Genomic DNA, 17,720 nt, shown 5'->3' with positions numbered 1-17,720 from the left:
TCTTCCCAAAGCCCTGTTCCCCTTCAACCCCTTCCGATTATTGATATTCCCTTTACCCGGGTTGGGATGGATCTCATTGGTTCCCTCACACCTTCCACTCGGGGTAGATGATATGTCCTTGTTTTGGTGGACTATGCTACACGGTATCCGGAGGCCATAGCTCTTCCCAGTATACACACTAAAGCTATTTCCCAGGCAATGATTGAGTTTTTTTCGAGGGTGGATTTCACCGAAAGAAATATTGACTGACCAAGGGACCCCGTTCATGTCTCGATTGATGGCTGAAGTATGCCACCTACTAGGAGTAAAACAAATTCGTACCTCAGTGTATCATCCGCAAGCAGATGGGCTGGTGGAAAGATATAATAAAACGATTAAATCCCTACTAAGAAAAAGCATATCTGACGCTGGCAGGGATTGGGAGAAGAAGTTACTGTTAGTTTTATATGCCATCCGTACCCATGTACAGGCTTCCCTAGGACACAGCCCCTTTGAGTTGCTGTTCGGCCAACAACCTCGTACACTGTTGGATATGTTAGCAGAACAGTGGGAGGATACGGAGGAAGAAGTAAAAGATCTGTTAACCGATACCCGAGAGTTAAGAGAGAATCTACATACAGTATGGGAAGAAGACCATACTGCTTTACGTGAGGCCCAGAATAAACAGAAGCGACTATATGATACCCGAAGCACAGTTTGGACCTTGACAGTAGGAGATAAAGCGCTGGTTTTACTCCCCAGTACAGATAATAAGTTGTTGGCCCGATGGCAAGGGCCATTTGAAGTGACAGCTCAGATTAACCCCACCACTTATAGGTTGGCCATACCCCACGGAAGTGGCAGGGAACAGATTTATCACATCAACCTGCTTAAAAAATGGTTAGATTCTACAGAGGACCATAATATTTGGTATATTAATTCTGATGTTACTGAAGACATCCCGTATCCCATGTTATCGAACCCTGAACTGCCTAATCAGTCATTACCATGGATCAATCCCGATCTTACTGGGTCATATCACAACCAACTAACTCATCTAGTACATCACAATCACGATGTCTTCTCAAAATATCCAGGGAGAACCCCCCTAGTCCAACATCCCATTCGCCTTAAAACAAATACTGTTCACCGCCAGAGGCCATACCGCATCCCAGATGCCAAACAGAAGATTATTGAAGAAGAAGTCCAAGCCATGTTAGCAGCAGGGATTATAGAACCTTCAGCCAGTCCTCGGTGCTCTCCAGTCGTATTGGTACCAAAGCCAGACGGCAGTACCAGGTTTTGTGTAGACTATAGGGGGGTCAATAACTTAACCTATTTTGATGCCTATCCCATGCCGAGAATCGATGAGCTCATTGAGAGATTGGGCCAGGCCAAGTATTTATCCACTCTAGATCTCACGAAGGGTTATTGGCAAATACCCTTAAGAAAGGAAGACAAAGAAAAAACAGCGTTTGCTACCCCTTCGGGGTTATATCACTTTACTGTCCTCCCTTTTGGGCTCCACGGGGCTCCCGCCACCTTCCAAAGACTCATGGATGAAATCTTACGACCCTTTAGGCAATATGCCCCTGCCTATCTGGATGACATTGTTATCTATGGTAATATCTGGGAGGAACACATGACCCATCTAGATACAATATTACAAGCTCTAAGAAAAGCCCAGTTAACTGCCAATCCTGAGAAATGTCGACTAGGACAAACTAGCATCAGATACCTGGGTTACATTGTAGGGGCTGGTAGGATTTGCCCCCAAGTCGAAAAGGTAGAAGCTATCTCCAACATGACGTTCCCTAAAAGGAAGAAAGACGTTAGGGCTTTTTTGGGATTGATTGGCTATTATAGACGCTTCATTCCCCATTTTTCCACAGTGGCAGAACCCCTTACTAATTTGCTAAAAAAATCCTATCCCAACACCCTTGGTTCCCCGTCGGTGACGGCACTATGTAGCTTTAACTGTCTCAAAACCGCTCTCATTTCTGAACCTGGGTTATGTTGCCCAGATTTCGATAAGCCCTTTGTGTTACTGACTGATGCCTCCGACGTGGGTCTTGGGGCTGTGTTATCCCAACCACAGGATGATGGGACACTCCATCCCATCTTATATATCAGCAGGAAATTACTGCCACGTGAATCACATTATCCAGTTATTGAGAAAGAGTGCCTGGCGATTAAGTGGGCAATTGAATCTCTCCGATACTATCTGTCTGGCAGGACCTTTACCCTCATCACTGATCACGCTCCTCTTACCTGGCTCGCCCATAATAAGGACACTAACTCCCGCGTTCTCCGGTGGTTTCTTTCCCTACAGCCTTTCTCTTTTCGGATTCAACATCTTCCAGGTAAACAAATGGTGACTGCTGATTTTCTTTCCCACTATCCGGTCTCTGAGCGTCTCGACAGGCCGCTCTCTAGGGGGAGTGTATGTGAGGGGCTGGAACCTGTTCGCCCGCACTCGGACTTCGCTTGTGCTGACGCTGCCACTGGTGGCCCCAGGCAGCCCGGTTTTCCCTCCCGTGATTGGCTGGACGCTCTGGAGTGGCGGGATGCCAGGAAGTCAAAACCGCTGCTACCCGAACGTACGGTGTTCGGTGGTTGTGAGGAAGGAGTTGGAGGCAAGAGAGGAACCGTGAACCATTTCCCGAAGGAGGAGTCTGGGGGAAGCAAGGCGGACGCCGAAAGCAGAGGACGGAGCCCAAGTAATAGCCAGAGGCAGTGGGAACATTCATATCCTGGAGGAGACGGCTGGAGACGAGCGTCGGATGCCCCGATACCCAGCAACCGGGAGGACGAGCCGCTGCATCCCGCCACGCTTCCGGAGAAGTGTGGCAGTACAGGTGCGTGGGACCACGACCCTGAACCCGAGTGAAAGATTGGAGTGAAGAAGGGGGGGGGGAGAGAGAGAAAAGAGAGAGAGAGAGCGACAAACAAGGGCACGAGCACAACACAAAAAAAAGGAGGGGGAAGGAAAAGGATCGAAATCGAACTGGGGTTGCCAGAAAACTTACCACTGAACACCGTAGAGCACAATAGCCAGTATAGGTCACCGAAGGCACCGCGCACAGGATAACGAGCACTGTAGAGGAATACCAAGACAGAAAGCACATATGTTAAAAGTAAAGAATCACCCGGAGAAATATCACCTTGAACAGAATAGTGAGAGAGGAAAGAAATAAAAGGAAGACTTACAGTAAAGAGCAAATAGACAAGAGTACCTAGTCCACTTACCGATACTGTTCTCTTCTCTCCACATGTGCCTCCCAGGGAACACCCTACGGAAAAGGAACAGAAAAGAGGAGAGTGAAGATCAGACCACGGAAAACACCCCACCACCCTATACCCAGCATTCAAAGACTAACAAATACGTACCTGCTCATTTGCACATCAATTATTTAAAATAAAACTTCTTTGTTGTCACAACTGGAACTCTGTCGGAGTGTTTCATCCCCTACCATCCGGTCACAGAAGATTATTGCGAAGAGAGCCTGATTTAAGTCTTCGTTCTAAGTCCTTACCCTGAGGAGCTCTGCCATGAGTTTAGTGACCTTGCTTTTTCGTTCCATGGTGTTACCCTCAACCACTGAAACTCGGTGCTCTTCTTCAGCGAAGTGGTCATCCTGCTTATCCATGTGTGTCTTCAGGTGTTCCATGCGGATCGTAAGACTGCCTTGCTTGCCATTTATTTGTTGGAGGCTGCATGCATCTTCAAGAGCAGCTTGCCAGTATCTATGTCATCGGTGTCTTCCAATGCTCAAGTCTAATGTTTAGCGCTAGTGCAAGCACAGGATCCAGTGGGGCTGCGGACATCAAAAGTTAGCCTGGTTTGTTGGGCATCTGTCTCCCCCATTCCTGCCAATCTCCTTGCTATAGCTGATTCTGGTAATTAATAATTGCAGTGTCAGATATCCACAGTTCCTCATAGGAACACAGGGGTTAATGTTGTCACAAGCCCCAGCAGTAATGACATAGAGACAACTCTAAGATACACGAGTTTATAGTAGTAGCACCAGCACTGCAGAATCAACACAGATAGCGAAGGAAGAGCCATGTTACTAACTCTACAGTGACTCCATGCATGGATGTGGCAGCAGGGGCCTTAATTAAGCACCTTAGAAATCAGGTACAATAGCAATTATTCAGGGGAGATGGGTCAGGTGCATCTGTATATGTATATCATTAGAATTATTGCAAGCTTCAGCCCCCAAGGCTCTGGCCAATCCACCTCTTCCTCATGCCACCGCTAGGGCTCTCGCGGCCTTGTATACCACTGTTTCATCAATTTACATCTTTTGGAAATAATCCTAGTCTACCACCTTTTTCCAGGATAGCTACTTAAGATGTTGGTGTCGGTCAAAATTTGTGACCTTAGGTCACCTTTTCTGAAGCTGAGTTTCATTTCAGGAGATAAGCAACGAATATCGTCTCCTCAAAATCAGACCTTTTTAGTATCTACAATTAACAGAATTTTTATCAAACCTTTCTTCCAATGAAATTAGTATGGATAATAATGAGTTTTTACAGAGATTCATTAAAGTATCAAGATGCGGCTATGTTCAAACTTTCTATTCAGCCTTGGTGAGCCAGAAGAACGTGGCAAACACATTTGATGTCTTGTCTGCTAGCTGGTCAAGTAACTTGCATTCTAATGCCTTTGTTGCCCACATAAGGCGCACTAATTTGCTCACTCATAATATCTTAAACGTTTCCAGGTTTACAGGTTTAAGCTCCATTCCTTTAAAACCAAGTACAACTTGTTTTCGTGGCAGCAAGCTTGAGGCAGATACCCTACATATCTTTGCAACTTGTGATCTCATCATCCAGTATTGTCCTGAAGCTTTCAAATTGATTAATGAATTCTTAAAGACAGACGCTAGATTTGACCCCAAGACTGTTTTATTGGGTCATGTGTCTAATAATTTCACATGGTGTTGTGGTGGTCTTTTTCTTTGCTATTACAACGGCAAGACTGCTGAGTACTCGGGCACTGCTTCGGAAGGAGGTCCCGGATTTTTTATCTTGATGGAATGAGTTTGTTTTCCCCTCTGGCTTGGAACTGGCGGTTATTCAAAATCACCACAGGCGTAGCAGGCTAAGAAAAGTCTGGAAGCCGGTCAGACAGGGCTTTCGAGTCTTACACCTGGTTACGCATTGGCATTATGAAGGAATATGATTGAATTGTACTGTTATTAATTATTTTGTTCTTCGTGGTCAATTAATTCCGTTTTTAGATCTAACCTACACATGTTTGATTGTGTAACATTCGTAATCTATATGCTAGGATGCTTTTTAGATATTCGTATTGCTGCATGTAACTGCTTTTTTGGTATGAGATAGCTTTTCAATTAAAAAAATGTAATACATGTGTTGTTCTGATATTGCTTATTTAAGTCAGCCATTCACCTATTTTAATTGCCTTGAAACGTCCTATTTGCCTTATATGCCCAGATAGAAAAGATCTAAACATGTGAAACAGAACCCTTGCAATATTATCCTGTTTTGTTTCCTTCATACTATTAGGGGACTAAGGCATTGCACATGCATCCTATTTCTGTGCATTTGAACAGCTACTACTGGGTTTGACTAATAGCCATTATTTGGTATCTGATGCAAAGGAAAATAGTGGAGGATAGGAGCTTTTAGATATTTGGTTGCAATATCAGGGAATGGGTTTATATTCACGGGTATGTGAGCGAAAAAAAAACCTTAAAAACATACATTTCCACCAATTTCCACATTACATTGTGTACATCTTGCCAGCTTAATCTGTTTTGAGTATTAGAAGAATGACGGTATTTTCAATACCATTACAATTGTTTCCAGTGATAACTAATCACCAGGTAGCGTAAAACAAAAGTGATGCACCCAAACTATTCAGGATTAGGTCCTCATTTGAATGTTACCTGCAGGATACAATTTAAAAACATTTCATGAAGAACTCAGCCTCTCATCTATTTGAAATCAATTAAGTAATTACCAGCACAGAAGAATGGCAGTGGAGGCGGGGTCTAGCAGCCGAACATGGCAGACATGTTCTCTTAACACTCTGACCACTGTGCATGAGATCCTTCATTATTCTGCCAGGGGAACCTCCAGGTACTCCTAGGTGTGAGCTTGGGTCAAGCCATCTGTGCTACAGCTGACGGGGGCCCTTGCGAACTCCAACACCTGCAATTTGAGCGCTGACGGCGACCTATGGCGCCTAAGGCCTACTAGACCAGCTGGGGGTGCCTGGGAAGGCATTGCTCTCTACTTTGAGGCCCGCCATTACCTGGCCAGGAAATTACTGGACGCCGAAGTGGTGCAGAAGGGCGGCTGCAGCCGTGAATTAGAGAACAGGACAGCACATGAAGACTGGGGTGCTCTGTAGTGCCCAAGTGACAGACCTCGAAAGATGCAGGGAAAAACGTCCCTAACCACGCACACTAAAGTCACCATCATGGTAGCAGCTTGGCGCTGACTCCCATCTTCCCATGTGGGTATTGGGGGAGGCACTGCCCACGGGCTCTGTGAAAGAGCTCTGGGGAGATGCATGCCCTCACTAGGACCGTGACCTGAGAGTTGGATTTTAGAGGGGACCCAGACTTAGGTGATCTCGGGTGCAGCCAGGGCTACTGCATATAAATGGAAGCAGGTCTGGAGACTACTCACCAAACTCTAAACCCAAAGGGACCATTAGATCCACAGCCCACTACATACCCTCTGGTGGGACCGGCCTCCATATTGCTGCCCCTAAGCCCTACGAGATCCAAGTTGCTCTGGGACTACTGTACAGCTTCCCTCCATGGCAGTGACAATGCTCCTGCTAATCCAGACAAACGCCTCCTACCAAAGATAGAGGACCGCATAAACAGAGAATAATTGATTATTATGCACAGCATCTGGTTGTGATGCTGCTGTCCGTGCTGTCAAAGTTATTGATAGGCAGAGCACAGAGACACCACCTGAACAAGCCTCTACCTCACTCATTCCTCAAGCTATCCAGGATTCGAAAATAACCCTTGAGACTAAAATAGGGGAGGTTGGGGCAGATGTTGTCCTTTTGCACCAAGATCTCCCCAATGTAGTCAACCAAGTGACAGAGTCTGAGGGTTGAGACTCTGAACCAGAAGACACTGCTAAGGAACTCTGCTGTACAGTGGCCTGCCTATTGGTGGAATCTAAAGATGTGACTATACATGCAGATGATGCTGACGGTCAATCCAGGTGCAAAAACTCATGCTTTCTATGGTGGTTTCCTGAAGGAGTGAAGGTACTGATTCTTGACGATTCGTAACAACCTGTTTGGAAGCCATTATACCCAAACAGAAATTCTCCCACTGCTTTGTTGGAGAAAGTGTACACCAAGCCCTTGGCTGCGACCTCCTTCTGGCTAGTGTAGGGAGAAAGATACCATCTCCACATCTGAATCATCTGATCAGGATTATGCGACTGTAAGACCCTAGGCTTTGGCACTCACAATGGGTATCCCCCTCCCAAACCTGCCGGACGGACTTGACCCTCCTCTCGCTCCAACACCAAACTGGATATCATGCTTAGAACAGCCTGACAGCACTGATGCTCTGCATTGGAGCTTATGGAAGAGATGGCACATAGTCATGTGTCTATAACTCACCCAGTTCAGTACCCCCTCTCTAGGTTGCACCTATTTTCATGGTCCTATGCCCGGACATACTTTCCTCTAACTTTAGTTTTGTCAAATGGTGCAATGACCCTCTATTATGTGTCTTCTTTTATATATTTCTCATGTTTCCCTTTTTTGTTTGTAACCTGCTTTACAGGGACTTGCTTTGGGGAACCACCCCTGCTGTCACATACAGAATGCTGCTTCATTTGAGTTTATATGCCATTTTCATCTCAGCCTTTTCATGATCACACACAATACCATTAATCCCGCCGGTGCCTCACTTGGAACATCAACTGTCTCCTCAACAAGATCAATTGTGGAGCCCTTCTAAGGATGGCTACACAGTTTGGAATGGACACACTATTACTCGAAGAAACTCATTCAGAGGGGAACAAATGTAGATGCCTGCAGCGCTGTGAGTTCTCTAGGTCTCATCATGGTGTTTTCCATCAGGATTCCAGGGGAGTAGCAATACTACTCAATACACACTTGCCATTTACAAGTGGACCGGGTTAAATCTAATAGACTGGGGCGCTATATATGGTTGACTAGTAAGCTCTGGGGGCTTCCAATCGTATATGCTCCTCCCTCACTTACCTTGACATTCCTTTCCCAACACATCACTTCTGTCCACTCCGCTGGGACTTACTCTCATTGGAGGTGACTTTAATGGCCTTGTAGAAGTGATGCTGGACAGAGCTGACCCCCGACTAGTGACTGCTCTGTCTCACACTCAGGTTGAATCTTTTATTGCAGCTCTGGGCTTGTGCGACATAATCCAGAGGTTCCACTTTCTTCTTTGGAGTACACACGTCCTTTTCTCCCATCAACAGTTTCTTTCTCCAACATGTCTACTCAAACCAGATAGTCAACAAAACACTAAATGCAAGGAGATCTGCCCATGCTCTCTTGGAAATTCAAATATGAAGCACTTACTCCCGCTCCTCTCCACCGTGGAGGCCGAACTCATGGTAGTTTATGAAAAGAGACTTCAGGGAAAGCCTTAGGGATGGCGCTTCACAATCCTTTCAGATTAACAGGGACTCTCTTGACCCCCATCACCCCACCCCCAGGGATACTGTGGGAGCCATACGAGGCAGTCATCATCGAAAGTGTTATTTAAAGTTGGCCTTCCAAAAAAATAAAGGAAAAAAGAGAAAATCGCTATTCTTAAGGATACCATCCACGAGGCAGAACATACTTATCGATAGACTAAATCTGATATACATTTTCACAACATCAACAGGGCCACTCTTGAACTTGAACAAATGCAGTCCGATGAAGCCAACAAATTGTGGCAGGTATCTAATGCCGATTCTACGAATACAGCAATAAAACTGGACAAATTGTTACATTGGCAAAGCCAGAACAATGAAAACCCAAACCATATAGTAAAAATCGAGGCTGAACATAACATCCTCCATCAAGAGTCCCACCCACATTCAAGAGGTACTAGACTAGTATTATGAAGCATTATACACCATTTAAAAGTCCACGGCTTACCCCAGGCCAAACCACTACACTAGTGGTGAAAGACATACCCAGCTATCAGTACGGACTTTCCCTGGTCCTAGTGGCCTCCTCGTGGAGTTTTTAAATGCCAGACTGAAATTTTGGCAGAGCTTCTTCTGGACCTCTACGAAAAGGCCAGGAGAATGGGACATTTCCCTGATGACTTGGATGAAACTCACGTCACTAGTATATTGAATCGTGATAAACCTGTTGAAGTCAGTTCTTCGTAAAGGTTTCTTTCCTTAATTAATAGTGAAACCCAAATACTAAAGTTCTAGCTCTATGATTGGAAACATTAATTACTGACCGTGTGCATAAAGATCAGAATTGCTTCATGCCAAACCGCTCCACCTAGCATAATATAAGCACGACTGTGCAATGTCATTACAATGGCCAAATGACTATTTAAACCCTTAGCTATTCTTCAAATAGTCTTTGAAAAAACGCTCGATAGCCTTTCCTGGGCTTACTTGTTCTCTTTTCTGCGACATCTAGGGTTTACTTACCATGCATATGAAAAGCTCCTGTGCACTACACCAAGGTCCCAGGTCAAAGGAGGAGGAACGCTTTCCCGTTTCTTTCCATTCCAGGTGTGCACGAGGCAGGTTGTCCAATATTGCCCTTGCTGTTTGCGTTGGCTGTGGAGCCTTTAGTGCACTTGATTAGGACAAATACTCATGTAAGAGGCTTTGTATGGTTGGAGATCCATAAGGACAAGGTTTCCCGCTATGGAGATGATCTCCTCATACATGGGGCAACCAGACTGATCTGGACCAGTCACAAAGATGACTCTGGGCACATTGGAGGATTATTCTGACCTTTTGTCAACTGGAGTAAAACACGACTCTTCCCAGTAAGGCAGCCCAAAACCAAATTAACATGGGATGGTTGAATAGGCCTGATTGTCATTACCTCCAGCTTTCATATTGTGTCGAGCACCAGGGCACTGAACATCATCCCTCTGCTGACTGCCACTCAGAGAGATACGTAAATATTTTGCTACACTCCCTCTGTGCTTACTGGGTACGGTGGCACTACTTATAATAATCATGATGTCCAAAATTTGATATACCGTGTAAAACTACCCCTCCCATATACCTGACTTAATCATTGCCTTTCTCATGAATACACTCAGTATGTTTATTTGGGGTGGGGGTCCCTACCAAGTGGCATATGCTAAATGTTGTGGATCTTACTATGGCGGCATTGCACTGATTGATGGTGCCTCTTATTATAGGGCATCGCACCTCCTGGTCGTCAATAACTGAATATATAGCCTGCCCGACGATCCAACTTATAGTATAGACATAGGAAGTGTATGCCCAGACATGGGTCCTATGCTTGCCATGCCTCCAGATTCAAGCTATCCTGGATGATGAGGGGGGATACACAAAATCGGTCCCCGGATGCCTGTTTCTTGTCCAGCGAGGACCTGGCCTGGCAGCTTGGGCTGGACAGTTCCCACTGGGAGCAGGTTCAAGACTGATTTGCATATGGGTGGGTCCAAACTGGAATGCCATAGTGAGCAAAAAAATTATAGAATTAGGCCCAGATCTCTGACTGGGCTGAATGTTTGACATTGTTCAGCATTCTGTCCATCATCTGTGCTGGGGTGAATGCTTGACATTGTTCAGCATTCTGTCTGTCATCTGTTCTTTTTGCATTTGTCATCTACAGAGTATGCCCAGATGTGCGTCCTCTGCTCGCCATGTCACTGGATTTAAGCTAGCCTGGCTGATGAGGGATGAAACTCCTAAACCAGTCCCAGAATGCTTGTTTCCGCTCCGGGGAGGACCTAGCCTGGCAGTTCTTGCTGGACTGTTCCCTTGGGGAGCAGGGTCAAGACTGATCTGCTTATGGCTGGGTCCAAACAGGAATGGCGTGGTGAGCAAAAAAACGATGGATTTATGCCCAGATCTCTGATGGGGTGGTGAATGACTGACATTGTTCAAACATTCCATCCACCATCTGTTCTGTTTGTGAGGGTTTTACTCAAGCAGGAAAAACACTGGTATGAACAGGCATAGTGATTGGCAAGCATGATATAGCTCAGGAATGGAGAAGATCTCCACCCTCTTCAGTGGCAGCATGGAGGGAGAGCATTGACATGTGTTGCACAAGAAGTCAGTGGATGAGGCCTGAGAATGCCCTCAGAAACATTGTAGAGTGTGGGTATGGAGTACACAGAGGGAACTTGACCTTGTATGTAGGCTCTAATTGTTTGCCAACCCTGATCTTCATTTGAAATTGTGATGTCACTGGGTGAAGATATTCGGTTATACTGGCAGGGGCAAGAAATGATGGTATGCTCTTTATATTGTAAGAATGATGGACGTATAGGTGGACGTTTCTACTTGATGTTCTCTATAGTTAAAGTTTCCCATGTAAAACTAGTTTTCCTTTCAATGCTCTATGAGACTGCACACTTACCCATAAGGTTCACTCCCCTTCTCTACTCTCACCTCCTGTCTTCTCTGCCTCAGAAAGCTTCTGAGCTAACCGTTTTTGTTTTCAAATACCTTGTTTTGTAGTTGCGGAGCACTGCCATGTACATGTGCTCAGAACCTGGGGAGATTATCCTGGCAGGAGGTCTGCGATTATATATATATATATCCTCGCTAGTGGCACCTACCAGACACCTCCAGTGTCCATTGGGCATTGAGGAGAAATAAGGCTTGCTTTCAAAGGGTTTCCTGAATAGCAGTGCGATTTCATGAGATGAGATTCTGTTGCTGTAGAAATGCTTTTGATGCAGAAACCGCAGCTCCATTGCAGCATTCAAGACAATTCATGGAGCCTCGTAAAACAGCTTCAACGTGCCAACATTTAGAGCCTAACTTCCATGAAGAGGAGATGGTCACTTGATTCAGTTTTGACTTTCCGGCTATGATTTCTTCTTATAAGAACCAGCCAAGAAAAGACAATTATTGGACTTTGATACTGCGGTGGATATTGCTTTTAAAGGAAATAATATATGGAGCCAGCAGTATTTGGACATGATTTTGCATGAGGTGTTGATTTTAAAATACACTCAGCCGATGCCAGAATAGGAATGTTATTCCCAATAAAGTGCTGAGTGTTTGGATGACGTCTCTTGTCATGAGGAAGGACATTGACACATCTTTCTGGAGGTTTATAGTGAACAGATAGACGTTGCAGAGGTTTGATGAGTTCCCTCACATCCTGAAAGTGAACACAGCCTAGTACAGCATGGCATCATGATCATCTTTAGCCTCAGAGGAGGCATTGTTACCAGACCTAATGGATAAGAAAATAGAAACCTCTTTGAACGAGCACATATGCAGCATTAAACTTTGCAATTAGAAATAGAGCCAATGTGGCATACACACAGACTTTATTGAAGGACTTTAAATCCTTTTTTGATTGTCTCCAGAAAAACGCAGACACTACTACTATTTTGGGGAATGGGAAGTAATTTGCAAAGTTTCTTTTTCAGACAACCTTTGATTCCCTATGATCTGCCATAACATCTGTGGGTCATCTGTAGCAGGCAGAAGATTGCTGTGTATGAAACTATGGAAACTTGAACTTGGGCAAAGATCTTTAATTTAGCACCTGACATTTTTGGACTGAAACTTTTTGGCCCAGAGATGAATGACCTGATCCAGAAAGCTGCAGAGAAGATTTTGCTGCCTTTCAGGTGATTCTTGATGAAGAAAAATTACCTTCAGCAAAAGTCCATGCAGTGGGTTTAAGAGCAACAGAGACCCTTTCAGGTTTAAGACCAACAGAGACCCTTTCATGGCCAGGCCCGTGACTGCAGGGCTGCGCATGATGATAAATCCATCTCAAGGCTTTGCAGTAGCAGCCCCCAAAAGCATGACTTTCTGACTCCTGCAGTAGGAAAGTTAACAATGGTTTACAATTGATGGAACCTTATAATAAAAATTAAAAGTGGGTCCTCTCTGTCATAACAAGTGACTATTCTATAGAATTTGATGAACTACAGATGCAGCTACTTTCTTCAGAAGACCCCTCTTCCGAAAGCCGACTTCTAGTCTTTGTTACAGGGCATAGTTGATCTTCTGGCAAAGGTGCAATTGTAGAGGTGGCTTATCTGGAAAGAAATCAAGGCATGCCTGGTATCCCCAAAAAATTGGCACCTGGTGTCCAGTTTAGATCTCAAGTTTGTAAATCAGTTTTTTTACATGACATTCAAAATGACTAAGATTCAGATGGTGATCCAGTTACGATTAAGAGGAGATGACTTGGTGAGTCTCAACCTTCAAGATGCATATTTCCATGTGCCGATCCCTGCAAGAAGTCAAAAACGTCCCGTTTTTGTAGTAAATGGTTGCTATTCTCAATCAAAGCACTGCCTTTTGGTTTTGCCACTGCTCTGAGGGTATTTACAAATTTGTTAGCTTCAGTGGTCACCTTTTAGCACATAGAGGACATTCAGATTTTGTTAACATGGAAACCGATGCAGATAGAGTTTGCTCTTCGTTTTCTCATCAATTGGAAGAAGTTCAATCTGATCCCACAACAGGAGAAACTGTTCACTGGGCCTATCTTCAACGGAGTGCTGAGTAAATTTTATTTTAGAGTCCAGGCTAATATCTCTTCAGAGCAACCATTCACGAATCTTGTTGCTGATAAAAGCACAAGCCAGGATCTGGCTAAGAGTTCAGAGATTAATGTCAGTGACCACAGCTGTAGTTCCTTGGGAAATACACCGTTTGAAACCTCTGTCTCATCATACGTTGGATCATTTGGCCCATTTCAGAGTACTACGAAATTCTAATTCCTGTTTCTCTTAGTGCAGTTCAGGCTCTCAATTGGTTGCTGATCTCAGAGAACTGGCAAACAACCATGCTCTTGTAATCAACCATACCCTTGCTTCTAAGAACAGATGCCAGTCAGGGGAGTTCTGGAGCCATTTTTTTAAGGGATGGAAATTTCGAAGGCCTTGTGCCACCAGAAACACTTCAGTCGTCAAACTGAAGAGAGTTGCTAGCATTCCTGAGAGACTTCCAGAGATTTACAACTCAGGTAGAGTGGAAGGCAGTGGTGGTCGGTATGTACAACAAATTAGCCCAGAACTATGTCAGATGGCAGTTGGGTACAAGGGTAAGATTTCTAGTGAAGCTAGCAAGTTCATTGTACTCAATGACAGAGGTGCATCTGTTGTCTCTGAAAGCCTTGTATATTCCAGGGTAAGAGGAATTCCAAGTGTGGGAAAGTGGCACTTTGTTGCAGTACCCCCCCACACACATTTTGCCTGGCTTCTGGATACAACTTGGACTGGAGTGCACTGGGATCCTGCTAACCAGATTCCTAGTGCCAGTGTTCTATCCCTAAAACACTGAAAAGGTAATTAAATACACCTTTAGCTCCCACGATAAGTCCATAGTAAAAGGTACTTAGGTAGCCAAGACATGGGGTACTAAGGGTAAGTCTCTGAGGGCAGCAGAACCGATTGTACCACCCTCTGGGGCCATGCATCCAGATGCCCCCAGCACTGCCATTGCTGGCTGGGTATCCTGGGGCAAACCTAAAACACAAACACGGCTTGGCACACTGCCTGTGTGCCCTGTCCACCATACACTGCATATACTATGAGTGAGACACTCCTCTGGCAGGCCGTACAGCCCTAAGGCAGGGTGCACCATATTATATGTGAGGGCATAGCTGCATGAGCAATATGCCCCCACTGTGTCCTTGCCAAACCTGGGTCATAGTGAGTGAACAAAACAGTCATTTTAATACATGTGTTAGACACTGCTCAACACGAGTTTCCCAGCTACATGATGGCCACTCTAAACCCTGGGGTGTTTGGTATCAAACAACTCAGAAAGAAAAATCCAAACTGGTACCAGTATTGGATTTATCCCTAAATGTACTAAGGGGTCATCTTAGAGGTGCCCCCTGCAAACGTTACCTACCCTGGCATGGTTGCTGACTGGTCCTGTCCAGACTGCCACTTCCAGACACCCAAACTAAAAACCTTGGGGGAGAGATCTGTCTCTCTGGTTTGTAGAACAATGCCCTTCCTGGGTGGCGGTGCTAACACCCTCTCCCTCGGGAATGTGCACTGTCCTGGCGGCTAGCTTCAAAGGGTTTACTGCCTTTAAAACTCAACCCCCATGCATGCTGCTAGCAGCAGATGGTCAACCCCTTTACAAACCCCACTTTTGGTGGGTGCAAAGGCAGGAAACTACAAAAAGGGTAGGAGGAGTGGCCCCACCTGGCATGCACCACACCCCTAAGGTGTTGCCTGTAAGGTGGACACTCCATTTCATTTTCCTCCATGTTAGATGAAAGGAAAATAGTCAATCAGGGATATGAAAGTGACCCTTCCCACATGAAGTGGTCACTATAGTGGGTGTAGCAACCAAAAGGTAAGTGTCCCATTGGACACTATCAGGTCCCCCCTAAAACGCCGACTAAATTCAGTATTTAGTGGGCACCCATATACCAGGTAATCAGATTTGAGGGACACAAAGAAAACCAGCACCAAGAAGACCCAAGGCACGAGAACTGGGGACCTGCTGCACAAATAAAAGGCGCCAAACCCGGCCTGCTGCACCCATGACCCGACAATCGCCACTGAAGAACTGCTGGACAACTGGACTGACCTTAAGAACCCCAGAGGACCTCCAGGATTTGCCAATCGCCTAAGAACTCGCTCCACAGTGGAAGTACCACTCTGCAACAAAGAAGAAATCAGCAACCCAGTAAGGGTAACTCTACTGACCGGCCACTTACTCCCGAACCTGAAGTTGCAGCCAGACCTGACAACACACCAACGGCAGTGAGGACAAACCCTGCAAGTGTGCCAAGTTTGGTGGCACTTTGCCCTCCAGTGGTTGAACTGTACCCATACCCTGTGTACTGGTCAGCTAACATCGGACACCAGGAAATTCAGCCCACCCGGGTCTGAAAAAAAGACCAGGAAGAAGCCTCAGTCAAGGGACTTTAGGAACACCCTGGACCTCCTGCCATAGTGCTCCCGTTGTCCTGTAAACGACCCTTGAAGTGTCTTACTGTCAGATCCAAAGGGCATCTTTGCGCACAACTCCTGGCTCACTGATACGCTCTGCACCCAGTCGCCCTGTGCCCTGCAAGAAAGAACCTGCTGTGCCCTAAGGGTCCTTCACCCCTTGCGACCTCGACACTTGAAAGGGACCCCAAAGAACCACCTCTAAACTTACCTGAACAGATCTTTTCCAAGTGGTCCCCTTCAGTGGCCCTGCATCAGCTCCAGAGACTTTTCTCCACTGCTCCTTCCGGAACCATGAGCTGCCCAAACTTCTCCAGCTGGCACAGTGTGCCCAAAGACAACTTCGACCAACCTGCAAAAGAAGAACTTGGTAAAGCAACTGTGTGATTTTATATGTATTTTTAAAGGTGACTTTGACTTTAATTACGCACAAAAAGACTATTTTTATTAAACTTCAAAAATCCATATCTCAAAAAGTACTTAACCAATTTTGATAATCTTGGCCTTCAAAATTACATAAAAATCTGAAGTAAATTTGTCACAGTTTATTCCTTTGAATGTGTGAGTTATATGTTTGATACTGTGTGTACAACAAATGCTTAGCACTTCCCCGAAACTGGCCTAACTGCTCGACTAAACTACCTTAAAAAGTGGAGAATTGGATTATCTAGTTTTTACCTCTGTAAGCCAGCGTTTGGTTGCCTGGACCCCCTGCACAGTGTACCTAGCTTTGCACACTACATAGAGGGCCAGCCTCATACACCAAGCAGACAGCCTAAGCAGAAATATCCTTTCATCAGTGAGTTATCAGCTGGGGAAAAAAGTGTTCCAGTTGATCACAGCAACCTTTGGCCAATAGTTAGCTGGATCTTTTTCCATCCCCCTCCAACACGCTCCTTTTCCAATTCAGCATGAAGTCTTTGTGCAAGGAGGCATGAGGATAGATACTCTTTTGATTCCTTGGCCATAGTATCTGCTCTATGCTATTCCATCAGTTCTCCTTCTCACGAAGGTGCTTCAGAAGATGAGGAATGAAATGGTAGTGGTGATTCTGACTGCACTCTTCTCGCCAAGGAGACCTTGGTTCCTAATGTTGCAACAGTTATCAGTCAATTGATATCTCCACCTGTTGCTCAATCCTTCTGCTCTCGAGTTTCCAATTATTCTTCTCTGGAATCTTGAAGAAGTTCATCTCATGGGTTGCAGGTTGAGAGGATTGAATTATATCAGTTGTTTGCTCAAGGGAGGTAGCGATATGCATCAGCAGAAACCATCTCCTCTAGCTTCGGAGCTAAAGGATTGGCAAATGCTTATGTCCTGCTTCAGAGACATTATTATAATTCTTACCTCATGTGACCCCTGCCAAATTATTTAACTTTTAAGGGACAATTCCCAGAAAAATGTATCTCCTTCCACTTTAGCAACTCAGTGGGCATTAACTTTATAGGGAAACCTGGGGCAACATTTTACGGAGTTTTCGCCTGGTAAAAAGACTTCCTAAAAGTTTCAAACTTGAGAGGCTGGCATTTGGGAGAACTAGCATCTTTTACTATATTAGGTTTTCCCTGGGGAGGCTGGCTCTTAGACGAAACCCTAATTTCAAACCCAAGGTTCAATGAC

The 17,720-nt window shown here is 45.2% G+C and overlaps 1 protein-coding gene across 1 annotated transcript in view; it reads left to right on the top strand.

Annotated features, from left to right (window-relative positions):
• LOC138296563 (glutathione S-transferase 3-like) overlaps nucleotides 1–17,720 on the top strand; it is a 174,226-nt gene that overhangs the window by 155,757 nt on the left and 749 nt on the right. The gene's annotated exons all lie outside the window — the stretch shown is intronic.

The sequence above is a fragment of the Pleurodeles waltl genome, chromosome 5, assembly GCF_031143425.1.
Source record: "Pleurodeles waltl isolate 20211129_DDA chromosome 5, aPleWal1.hap1.20221129, whole genome shotgun sequence".
Lineage (NCBI taxonomy): Eukaryota > Metazoa > Chordata > Amphibia > Caudata > Salamandridae > Pleurodeles > Pleurodeles waltl.
This window is presented reverse-complemented; position numbering and strand designations above follow the sequence as displayed.